General features: G+C 33.3%; 2 pseudogenes; both read right to left on the bottom strand.

Annotated features, from left to right (window-relative positions):
- Window positions 1–2,185: 2,185 nt before the first annotated feature.
- On the bottom strand, window positions 2,186–5,176 carry LOC143571328 (UDP-glycosyltransferase 85C1-like; annotated as a pseudogene).
- Window positions 5,177–12,168: 6,992 nt separating this feature from the next.
- LOC143571326 (pentatricopeptide repeat-containing protein At1g31790 pseudogene) lies at window positions 12,169–13,590 on the bottom strand (annotated as a pseudogene).
- Between the last annotated feature and the right edge of the window lie 269 nt (window positions 13,591–13,859).

Below are 13,859 nucleotides of genomic sequence, written 5' to 3'. Positions count from 1 at the left end.
GAAGATTTGAACACAAAAGGAATGTATATACGAAATTAATTAAAAACATAAATTTAGGGAATTTGAATTAGCTTTCAAATCATGGACTAAAAATATGGGATGAGCATTAACGGATTTTGAAAATTTGAATTAGTAAAATGTAATGTTATTAAAGTATATTATAAATACAAATAAATACAAAATAATTCAATTCATATGTTTAAATCTTTAAATATTTAAATCTAGACTATATTTAAACATACTGAATAAGCTTGTTAAGAAAATAAGTTACTAATTTATTTATTTACATCAAATATAATTAATCATCAATTTAATCCCTTAAATAATTACCGTATATCTTGAATTGATTATCAAATCTTCCCAAAATAATTAGTGAATCGGTCAAAATCCGATTGACTAATTTTGAATCCTTGATTGACTAATTTTAATTTATCCAATGGGTTCGAAATCGATATCTATATGACTAAACATCATTAAATAACAATTTAACAACTCACTAATTGATATAACATATGGTAAGTGATAAAATATTATAAATTATAATTATAAATTAACATATACTTAAAATTAGAATGACCCTCATATATTAAAATCCTTGATTGACTAATTATGAATTAGTAAATGTGTCAAAATCCGTATTTATAGTAACCTTTAAGGATGCTTAAACAAAACCTTAATCAAATGATATATATATATATATATAATATAATATAATATAATATAATAACATATTAAAATATCTCCCGAAATAATTAGTGAATCGGTCAAAATTCGATTGACTAATTTTGAATCCTTTATTGACAAATTTTGAATTATCCAATGGGTTCAAAATCAGTATCTATAATATAATTAAACGACATTAAACAACATTAACAACTCATTAACTGATATAACATATGGTAAGTGGTAATATTATAAATTATAATTATAAATTATAAATTAACATATACTTGAAATTAGAATAACCCTCATATATTAAAATCCTTGATTGACTAATTATGAATTAGTAAATGGGTCAAAATCCGTATTTATAGTAACCCTTAAGGATGCTTAATCAAAACCTTAATCAAATGATATATAATATATAATAACATATTAAAATGTATAAATTCCGTAATTAATGTTTTCGATAATAAATTTTATTCATCTATCCCTAATTTACAGATATTTACAATTATTGATTACGGATCTGAATTTTTACTCCATATGGTTGAAGTTTGATTAAGGATGAAATATCAATTAATTATTTAAAATAAATTAAACCTGGTAGGAAGCGTGCGGATTAAACTGATCGGAGGTACCGTTGATGGTGAACATCTTCATCGATGGTGGAACGTAAATTTCACAGATAAATGAATTGAATGTAGTCATATGTGAAACATGAAGGAACCGTCAATTAGAATTGAGGAGTTAAAGAGGAAATATGATTTGAGGTCCTATGTTAAGTTATATTATAGTATACAAAATAATAAAAATAACATAAGTAATAAAACTCGTTGATTGATATATAATAACAATTATATCGTGGATTGATAAATAGTAACAATTATAACAAAAACGATTATTAAACATAATTAAATTTAAAGAGAATAATTTAAATATTTAAAAAGAATCATTAAATAGAATAATTGTATCTTATTTTAGTTTATTTTATTAATATGAAAATTAGAGAGGTGGTAGATATACATGGAAAGTTTAGGCAACAACCAATAGGAAGATGGGAAGTTGAGATAAAGCATATTGCTTTAATATATATATAGATGTAGTGGCAAAATTGGATTTAATTTATTTACTAATTTAAAACAAGGGGTGTGTTATTTGTTTCGTTTTTCACTTTTTTGTTCGGGCTTCACATTCGGATTAGGCTAAATAGGATTTCGTGTTAGAAATTCGATAACCGACCTGAATAACGTTTGGATTAATCATGTTTGGTTTAATTGGTTTATCAAAATATTGTGAAACTCATTAATATCGGATGAACGGGTAGCCCAAGACCCGAATAAGCTAGCCACATCGGATCCTGTATTACCAGGTCCAATCTACCAGTGTATGATTTCGACGGGTCGAATTATTAAAGTTTCAATAATAAGAAGCATAATACAAATAATCAAATTGCAACCAAAATAATCATAACAAACAAATAACCAATGTTCAAGAGTTCATCAAACATGCACCTAAAACAAATCTAGTACTTTTTCGCCAACTTGATGATATTATTAGCAAGTTTCTCAATATCCAAATAAGATGATCCATTGGAACCAGTAGCTATTTCCGCCATTTTCTTCCACTCCAAAGCTTTTTTTCCTCATTCTTTCGCCCTCAAATCCCTCCATCAACGCCCTCACAAGCTTCTCGACTTCATCCCTTTTCGTGTTCTTCCCGATCTCCATGCCAACCTCCCATTCCTTGCACATCTGTCTACAATTAGTCAATTGGTCGCTTTTAAATGGCCAACATATCATTGGCACCCCCGCAGACAAGCTCTCAATGATCGAACCCCAACCACCGTGAGTCAAGAACCCACCAACCGCCTGATGATTCAACACCTCTTCCTGTGAACACCAGCTTTGTACAAAACCTTTCTCCTTCATTGCCTCCTTGAGTTCTTGAGGCAAAACCTCAACCTTCCCGTCAAGTATATCGTCGCGTATAATCCAAAGAAAATAAATATCACTGTTAGCTAGTCCCCACCCTAATTCTACCATATCTTGTACAGACATCACTGCCAAACTTCCAAAGTTTACATACATGACGGAACTCGGTTCCTTGGAGTTTAGCCACCGGACACACTCGGGTTCTTCCTTCCATAAGCTATAGCAAATTTTTGTTTCTTTTTCTGAAGCTAGGTTCAAAAGCAACTGAAGAGGACCAATGGTGTAGACATTAGAAAATTTGGTTTTAATCTCGCTTAGGAGACTGGCCTCTAGCGCCTCGAAAGTATGGAAGATCGTATGTGAGACCATATCAGCGGCTTGAGCTATTTCCAGGAAGCAGTTTAAAAGATAGTCATGTTTTGCATCTAGCATCAACTCATTAGGTAGATCCTTCAAACGAATTTCTTCCATTCCGGGAATCCAATCGATTTCCTTATCAAGATATCCATTAGTCAAGTAAATTTCATCTACAAAAGAAAACAAATTTACAAATTTGATTAGTTAAAGAGAAATTTATTGACTAGAAGGCCACAAGTAGTGATACCGAAACTTGAGGAACTAGAATTGATGGTTGAGAGTTTGAATAATAACAGGTTGGTTAATTATCAAAATCTAGTTATCTGAAAATGAGTTGAAGTCTACGTAGTTTAGCAGTCCTAGTTGTAGTCTAATGCGTTCGGGTTAATCTTTATATACTAAGCTTTTGTAAGGGTTGTAATCAACTTTTTGACTTAGTTTTCTTGGTTAATAAAGTTTTGGAGTTATCAAATTAACGTGTTCTTAAACCACCGATTCTTGGACTTGAAAAATTAGTATATATAACAATTTCACTAATCAAGTGCTTCACCTATTACAATGGACAAAACAGAGCCATTTAGCCATATAGCCGTATAGGATAAGAATGTTAGACTAATCTTAAGTAATTGCGCGGGGTTAGATGTTAAATTACAAAACATAGGGGTTTTTGAGTTAGTTATATCATAATTTAGTCTAATAAGAAAGCCTAACAAATATACAACTGTATCACCTTTAGAATAGCATATAAAGCATGATTAGAAGTGTCACCATGGCCAAATCCGATTATATTCCATTATTGATACTCCTTTTTCTAGTAATGTGAAGTTAACTGATTAACTAAACTGTAACTGAATTAACTGACAAAACCAAGCCGTATTGACTTAACCAAACCAAAAAGAGAATTAATACTTTCCAAGTTATTCAAACTTGATTCATTCTGTTTCGTATTCATCTCTAAAATGTATAGAGTTAACATATATGCGGTAAAACACTAAAATATTAAAATCATGTAAGAGTATACTAGCGTTCATTGTCCCAAAAATGGAGGATATAAATTCTTTGGCGTCCCTTTGGATAAAAATAGGTCGTTGTTTAAAAATTAACTTGGAAAGAGTGGTGTAATTTCTCCTTTTAATTTTGTTTGTTTGTCGGCGCTAGCGTTTTGCTAGTTTTGCCTTTAATGAAATTAAGTGAGTCCTGACCTTTAAGTGGGATGATTTGTTTCTCCATTAGAACTTTGGCCTAGAGGTGGTCAAAAAAACCGGTCCTCGAACCGGTTTGCCGGTTTAAACCGGAAACCGGTTTTTAAGAAAACCGGTTTTTTGTAAACCGGTTTGACCGGTTTACAAACCGGCGGTTTATATATCGGTTACACAATTTGGAGCCAAAACCGGTTTTATAACCGGTTATAAAAAAAACCGGTTTTTTTTAATAACCGGTTATTAAAAAACCGGTTTTTTTAATAACCGGTTTTTTAAAAAACCGGTTAACCGGTTTTTTTATAAACCGGTTTTTGACCGTTATAAAAAAACCGGTTAACCGGTTAAAAACCGGTTTTTTCCCGTTGATAAAACCCCATGAATCCACATACAGCCATTGTCCAGCAAAGCATGATCGGAATCTTAACTTTCTCAGCAGCATTAATCGTATTCATGCAAGTCATGAAACCATCACAAATGATACAAGTAACCGGATATTCGATCCCTATTACAATATCAAGGAAAGAATCATAGAAATGCGTTCGAAGGAAACTCCATACTTCATAGGTTTGAGTGTGTTTTGAAGGATGCCCATCAGGAACTGTTTTGAACCAAAAACCAACAGCATTATCGAGCCAGAGAGTCCCACCGGACTCCACGAGCAGCTTGTGGTTGGTTTGGGTATTGATGAAGGTTATATAGAGGCCCTTTTGGTGCAGGAGTCTGGCAAGTTTTAGCATACACTTGATATGGCTTTGTGCGGGATATGGTATGATCACCACATGAGGCACTGGATCCATTAGTTGTTAAGTGTTTTGTGTGTTTTAGGGTGAGTGATGTGATAACGTACGTTTGATGTTTTAGTGTGACAAATATTTGTGATATATACCAATTTTTTGTTCGTTTATTATTATTTAATTAATAGCTTGGTCATAAGGGAATTGACCCTTGTTGATATTCGCTTAATTCTAAAAGGCACGTGTTTGATATCATATGATATGTAGGTAATACTATGTGTTGTTATTGAAGTCGGCATCTGAATTCATCCAATCATATTGTGTCACGTGAGGCTGACTGGACCTAACCCTTCAACCCTTGTTGGTCGCGCCACCGTTGAATTCATTCCGCTGTCTTTCGCGCCGCTAAATTCATCCATTCGCAAGCCAACCCATCAATTTTCCTCCTTTAGCCCAAACGAGCATGCTCGTCCAGAGTCGCGGCGCCCACTCGCGGCAACTGGTGAAACGAGGGTGTTTTGGTGTGCGCCAACCACTTGGCTCGCGACGCCTGCTCACGCTAGCCATTGGTTGGCCATAACACAATATAATAGCTAGAAATAATCAAAACTCTTTTAACAGCGCATGGGATTGTTAACCAATAATTAGTTGTCAATATTAGGGTCAAGTTATTTTATAAAGTGGGACAAAATGAGATGAATGAAAAGGATTTATAGCCACAAAAAAATCTTTCAAAAAAAAAAACTCATAACTCAAAATAAAAAAAATGAATAAAGTAAAAACACAAATATATTTCCATTTCCACCGTCTTCCTCGTTAAAAAAAAACAAAAAACACAATGTTGAGGGAAAAAGATCATTGTGTTTTTTTGTTTATCATTGTGTTTTATGTCTTTTTTCCTTGACATTATGTCTTTTTTTCTTAACATTATGTTATATTTTGTTCTACATTGTGTTATATTTTGTAATTTATTGTGTCTAGCTTTTTTAGTTATAATTGTGTCTTTTGTTCAGTTTCGTCATTGTGTCTTTTCATATTTTTTTTCTTTGTTTTTATGGAACGAGAATGACAGATGAAACATTTGAGTTTTAAAAATTTTTTCGTTTTTTATTTATATTTTGAGTTATGATATTTTTTTTAATTTTTTATCGAGGGTTTTTTGTATGGATACAAATACTTCCACACTTCTTATTTTTGTCTATCTTTGTATTTTAACATTTCCCGTCAATGTTATTGGTGTATCTTTGTATTTGTTAGGATGCTTATATTTATTAGGAATGATTAAATTGTCTTATTTACTTCCTATAATCATATAATCACTTCAGTTCTTGTATTATCCATATTTATACCTTCCTGTTAACTAATAATTAGATGTCAACATTATTGGTGTATCTTTGTATTTATTAGGATATTAATATTTATTAAAAATGATTGTATTGCCTTAGTTACTTCATATAATCACTCTCATTCTTGTATTACGTGTACCTTGTATTATCATTGGAGATAATGAACGAAGAATATTGATTCTTACAATATTCATGTGATTGATTTAGGCTTGTAAACGAACATGAACGAGGCATGTTCTTTTAAGTACATTAACTGAACAAACAATTGAACACGAACAATTAACGGAAGGGGTTTTTTTGTTGGTTTTCATTCGTTAAAAAAATGAGCGTGTTAATGTTCATCTATACCTTTGTTTTGAGTATAAATGAACGGCTCACGAACGTAAATGAACACAAACGAACGAATGTAACTAAACATGCATAGATGAATTACTTAGCCCGGCAAACACCAATTAAAAGTAAACACCATATGAGGAGTTTCCCTCTGACCCACTGGTGATACTTAAGAGTATTTGAGTCTTTTTGGTACCATACCTATATAAGCGCCTAAAAAATCATAAAAATACACAAAAATCTAATGGGTGACATAATAACTTTATAAAACTAGATTAAATTGAAACATTCCAAAAAATTTAAATATGAATATATTGGTGGGGTATATGAACGAATTTAAACAAACGTAAACTTACAAACATCAATGACCATAAGTCCATAAATGAATGCACGTAATCGGATTCGCAAGCCACGATACAAGATCAACAAAATAATTAAAGAAAGTGGTCCACACTTTAACTGGGTTGGAGTATCTTTGGCTCCGCCGTCTGCATCAAAACATAACCGATCAGGAGCTGTTTGAACCAAAAACCACGTGCGTCCTCGAGCCCACCCGACTGTACAATCCGCTCATGGTTGGTCTTATTAGAAAAATCAACCGATGTATTTTTCATTTACAATACACAAACATAAATACAGAATGCAATGCCACAAAACTAGGAAATGATTTACAATAAACAAAGAAGTTAATAATGACAAAAATTCTATCTAAATATAACAATTTCATTTAAACATTTAATCGGTTAGCGGGAAATCAGGTTGATGTTAATAGGTCTGGCTGTTGCTGAAGGTTATATAGAGGCCCTTTTGTCAATATATATTCTACATCTTATATAAGAATCAATTGTTTTTGTTAATGTTCTGCATTTCTACTAGTGTTTGATCAACTTCCTATCCATCTGCAGTGGCGGATCTAGACATCAACCTCAAGCAGTGGCGTATCTAGACATAAATCTAAGGGGTAACGTTCAAAAAAGTTTTTTTTTTACCGTATTTCGTACCATGTAAACGAAACAAAAGTAGAAACACGATAATAAATATAACTAAACACATGGGTGCAAATTTCTCTTCTTCGGTTTTTGAAAGCTTGAAATTGAGACGTTACACCCTCTTCTTTTATTTTATCAAACATTTCTTTTTCGACATCACAAATTAAAGCATTGTTCAAATACTCATCACCCATTTGTTTGCGCAAACCCGCACTAATAAGCTTCATTTTAGAAAAACACATTTCAATAGACCTGTTTCAACATACAATGAATAACACATGTGTAATAAAACAAAAATTTTCAAAACAAGCATATATGTCTAAATTAACACATAATCCATTGAAACAAAAAATCACAATCCTTAACATATATGAAACAAAAACCACAAATCGATAACATACTTGAAACAAAAAACCATAGAAGCCAACCATAATTTCATTAAAAAATAAAAGCTGGTTCTGACGAGTATTAGTGACATGTTGTATATAAGTATGACTTTATGTTTAGGACTTTAGAAGTGCATATATATTTATTTTTAAATTAAAAATTTACGCACATTACTAACAGGTTGACAGGTATTTAACATGTTAGGACACGAATTTTAACATGTCTTAAACAGGTAGACCTGTTTAAGACACGAAACATGTTAAGCTCAAACCTAAACATGGTAAAACCCGTGTGGTGTTAACATATTCGTATCATAAATTGACAACCCTACAAGCTGTCGGCTACTCGGCTACAGCGTGGAGGTCCGGTTCCAGAGGAGTAGGAGGGCAGCAGCTCAGGTGCTGATCGGTGGAGTGGTGGTGTCTGGTGCAGTGGTGACTGCCTGACTCGTTGTTTGATGTCCGACTCTTTTCCAATTCCAAACAAAGAGTTTTTTTTTAATGGGTTAATGAGTTTAATTAATTTGAGCTTTAAACTTTGGTTGGGCTTTAATTGGGTTGAACTTTTAAATTGGTTGAGCTTTAAACAAATAGGGGTAAGTAAGGTTATATTTTTTCAGGAGTAACAAAATACAAAAACCGACCAAAAAGAAAATTTATTGCATTACAAACAAAGTTGGTGGCAGATGCTGCCTCTTGTTTAATACCAGGTCCGCCCCTTGTCGATCTATAACTCTCGCAGTGTTTTAAGCAGGGTCATTTTCTGCGGCTTTATTATGTTGAAATGATCTCGTGTTGATTATATTAAAGTTCTAGTGTGATGGGTCAAATTGATATACATACATGTGGTAATGACTGGTACACGTTCCTTCAGTAGTATTGAGATCTTTGAAATGACTAGAGAAAATGTGACTTCTTTCTAACATTGGATATATATCAATTATATTTGTATATGTATTACACATTTAATTATTTATGGGTTTGCATTCTATTATGTGAAATTTTATCACAAACTAAAATGTGTACAAAACACAGTCTCCTCAACTAAAGGGTTGGACGTTCAAATTATGTGAAACTTATGTATGATGATATGTAGACCATGTGTAAAGGATAGAGTGTTTGTGTTCGCTGATAAAAAGGAAAAATAATCCAACTATACTATCAAAGCAAGATGATTTTTCCACATGACATAATTCGAGGGCATTCACATAGGATGTCACGTAGATGTCATGTGAGCAGTTTCCTATTTTATCATCTTTTCTTCTAAACACAATATGGGACACGGACTCATTTAGTTATCTTATAACCCATGACCCGGTTTTCATGCAAGAACGATGACCCGGTTTCTCCTTAAATACATTCATCTTTATGGTAGTAAGGTTTTGTAGAATTCGGAAAAATAAATTATTGTGTGATACGGGTTTTGAACTCATGGCCTCTTGTTTCAAACAAAAGATGTTTACCAACTTCATTTAAGTGGTAATCGTGTTTGATTTCTTGACTTATAAATGATATATTGTTATTCACTTGTAAATAATATTAGCAAATCATTAAATATTTAAGTCAATATCCAATGTTGTATTCAAACAGGTTTTATTAAAGATTTATGAATTATAAAATTTTGTTTATCATTATTTATATATTATTAATCCATAAGATATAATGTTATCACGCATATTATTAAATTTAATTTTTTGTTATTTTTTAACCACTTATGTATCACACGGGCTCTATACAGTGTTCAAATATAGTCAGCAAGGATATAAGTATTTAACTGTTTCATATTTATGGTTGATATTTTTCACATGTGTAGATACTAAAGAGAAAGACAATCAGTGAAAATTAATGTTTTGTCCTCAAAACACCAGCAATCGTTCAAATTTCAATAGTCCTACCAACATCAGCATGTGCATCCACACAATCATCACAATACCGACCACTATGTATAAATGCAAGATAACCAAAATTAATAACCAAAATACCCCACGACAACTACTTTTTTCTATTCCTGTCCTTTTTGAGAATGCTTGATTTGTTAATTGTTATTATTCATATATGGGAAATTTGGTGATCTTAGTTAGTTGTCACAAATGACAATAATATAGGAATGTTTAAGCTCAGATTCATTATTTTGGAGTTTTTTTTTTCTGTCCAAAATTTTAAACTCAAATGGTAAAACTGAACAGCCACCGTTCGTGTCGTTCGGTTCATCACTTACAGGCCTACCCACCAACACCAAACACGTATTACATTCGAGCTTTGTTGAACTAACAAAGTCTTGTTATTTTGCAAAAACAAGTCACTAAATCAATAAAACAAGAAAAGCTTCTAGACACTATCTATTCACAAAAAGGCGATGGTACTAGGCCTTTAGTAGCATATTCAACGTAAATTATTGTTAGTATCCGCTTAGAAAAGCAGACCAACCTTGTGTTCTTACACCAACACTTGCTTATAACGGAAACAATATGATATGTAATGCTCACTGATTGTACCCAACAATGTATTATGATTATGTATTTCATTTAGTTTATGATGGAAATAATATGTATGCATATCTTCATTTTATCACTGAAACTTCATTTACATGATCAAAAGTTTGTACTGACAATTCATTTACATATTATATACACAATGCAAACATGAAACTAACGAGAATAGGTTGAATATGCTAACCAAAGACCATGATTAGTGTAACATTTGACTACATGTTACTCTTTAACATTACAGTAGAATTATATCACACAAGAGTAAAGTTTTATGGCTACTTTCGCAACTTTCTTTTTGTATAAACAGCCGAAAAATGCTCGGGTAAACATTTATATTCGTATTTGGGTCCTACAGATGTGAATAGTTAAACCTAGAACAAGTACCCATTGTGACCAAATTACTAGAATCAAAATGTTCTATACAAGTTCTTTGCGTTTGATAGTCCAAAATTTTGCCATGTCGACATTATATAATGCTGCTATGTAGCCTATGTGAAATCTGTTCAGCACTTTGTGTCAACAGGAAAGACTTTTTAACACTAAAGATAACCTTGATGAAACTAGAATATTGGCCATAACCTAAAATCATATAAAAAAATAAAAATAGTAAAATTAGTAGAATATTATGTGTTGCAGGTAACCTTATAACAAGGTATTCATGTCCTAATTGTTAGGATTTAGGAATATTTTCAAAAATAAATAAATAAACATCGATTTTTTAGTTTACTTTTGATAAGAGAAAATGGAGTTTCGGATTTGTTCATGGCAATTAGTTATGACAAAGGGTCATGATGATTCAAGTGGCGGTCACCCAGCCACGAAGGGTCATGCCTATTCACGAACAATCACCAATAACCTGTAAGTAAAGGCAGCCATAATCATTTGGAATATGCTAGAAACATAAGAATCTGCATATACATAAACTCTTTGGTGACTATAATCGTTGTTTAATTCTTGATTACATTCAGGATTCAACGACTAATAAATCAAGCCTCGCTATTTGATAAAACCAACTAGTCTTTATTGATAGAACAAATGCCTGAATCAAAGTTAGCAACACTTTAATTGGTCATTCATTGATTATGCCAGCAAAACCAATGTGTAGGTAATATGTTTAGCGGTTGTGAGTCACGAGTAACCGTGTTAGGATCTAAACAAGATTTTTATTTCTTTAGCTACTTGAAATCCATGCGCACTCAGTAGTCTCTGATACGGTTTATGACCACAAGCTGTAGTGCCATTAACAGATTCTACAGATGTTGCTTATTATTCGCCGCAAAACCCTGCCTATGCACATCGTTCGATCTAAGGCTGGGGGGGGGGGGGGGTGGGGGGGATTTGTTTTCAAGGTAAAGATCACTCGCCTTGAAGCAATAAGTAGTGGATTATTGTTTTACATAAAACCTCAACATTTGAGAATCCCAAAAACAACACTAATCTCTTGTAACACTCAATAACACTAAATACATTCAAATAAAAGCTAAGAAATTTCAATAATTCAATTCAAGCATGCATCTTCTTCAGCAGTGAAACCATAAGTTATGGGTCGGTGGTTATCATGAAGTCCTCTTCTCCACCGACTACAACTAAGAGTTTAACTCTTAGTAACTAAAACTTAGATTTTATTATTAAAAAACTCGGCAAATCCGTGGACCCCCTTGCTTTCACCCCTATATCTATCTTGGTATGTAGATCATTATACTAAATAACGAGCAAGAGAAATCTATCAATAGAAACATTTACATCTAAAAGTTCAAAAAGGCGACCAGCAAGTAATTTTACATACAATTTCATTATATACATACTACATATATAAAAGTTTCATGGTGCATTAAGCCAACTATATTATATAGACAAGTGTTATATATACAACCCTGCATATAAGCAAGCAGAGGTAAGGTAGGTAAACAGGAGTTGTGATAGCTAACCTTAAACCATTAACCGAGGCGATTTGATTTCAAATTTCAAGAAACTCACTCCCACACAACAACCTCAACTTGTTCAGCCACAATTCTTGCGGTTGCACCCCAGCTGCTTTCATCTGATAAAGAAACTTAATGGCTTCAATAACACACCCGTTCTGTACATAACTAGTCAGCATAGCATTCCAACAAGCAACATTTCTCCTATTCTCGTTAACATTAAAAACCCGTTTAGCATCATTAATCAACCCAAACTTCCCATACATGTTAACCAACCCACACTGCACATAACTCTTGGACTCTAACCCTAACTTAATAGCATTCGCATGAACCTGTTCACCGCAGTTTCCGTCATCACTTATCTTTGCACACGCACGAAGAACACTAGAGAACGTAAAACTATTTTTCCTAACACCCTCTTTCCCCATTTGCATAAAAACATCAATAACTTGACGAAAGTTTTCTTCTTTACAGTTATTATTAATTCTCGCAGTCCAAACCACAACGTTACGCCGTGAAGTAATCCCATTAAACACCAAATCCCCATCTTTAAACGACCCGACCTTCCCGTAAAAACTAATCAACGAGCTACTCACAAACACGTCATTCGAATACCCCGACTTAATCAACCACCCGTGAATCTGCTTCCCAAGTGTGAAATTCAACGTATTAGCACACGCCTTGAGAACGCAAACGAAAACCCACGAAACTGGGAAAGTATTACAACTATAAATAATATACTGTAACTTAGGATTAATAAACAAGTTAACAACCTCCTCATAGTCACCAGTATCAGCATACCCAGCAATCATAATCGCCCACGAGTTGAAATCTCTCTTAGTCATTTCGTCGAACACCTGGCGTGCATTCGGAATACACCCACACGAAATAAACATAATCAACACACGATTGAGTAAATCCAACCGAGGCTTGTTACGACGATTGTTGGTGAGATGGGTGTGTAGTAATATAGCTTCTTCGGCGTTGAGAAAGTGTGTGCATTCTTTAATAAGAGATATGTATAATGCGTCTGGGACTGGGAAGCCGAGACAGTCTAGTAACCGGAGGACGTCGGAGGTGGTGGTGGGTTTTGGTACGGTGGTTTGGAGTGGTCGGAGGGTTTTCCGGTGGGGTAATTGGACGGTGGATGGTTTCCGGTGAGGTTTGTGAAGAGGTAATAACTGAAGGGTGGATTTAATTTCCACAAGATTAGTTTGAAGGTTCATTGTTCAGTTCACTGGTTTGTAACAAGAGTGTGTTATAGGTGATTAAATGACTCGAAACACGACAAGAAAATAATCGTATGTGACTCGTTTAACAAAGCAGGGCGTTTCCGGTTGACATGTTTAATTAAAAGGATGGCACGCTGTGTTTCACATTTAATCGCTTATCACAAGTTCACAACCAGATTAACATGTTTGTAACTTGCTTACTAGTAAGTAGTAACTACCTGTTGACTTGTCGACGACTTTTGAGAAATGGATTTATGGGATTGTGTTCGGGTTAC

Source organism: Bidens hawaiensis, unplaced genomic scaffold (genome assembly GCF_021521415.1).
Source record: "Bidens hawaiensis isolate Kalapana, Puna unplaced genomic scaffold, B.hawaiensis_p1.1 tig00025353_1, whole genome shotgun sequence".
Taxonomy (NCBI): Eukaryota; Viridiplantae; Streptophyta; class Magnoliopsida; order Asterales; family Asteraceae; genus Bidens; species Bidens hawaiensis.
Note: the sequence above shows the minus strand (reverse complement) of the source record. Positions and strands in the feature narration are given on the sequence as shown.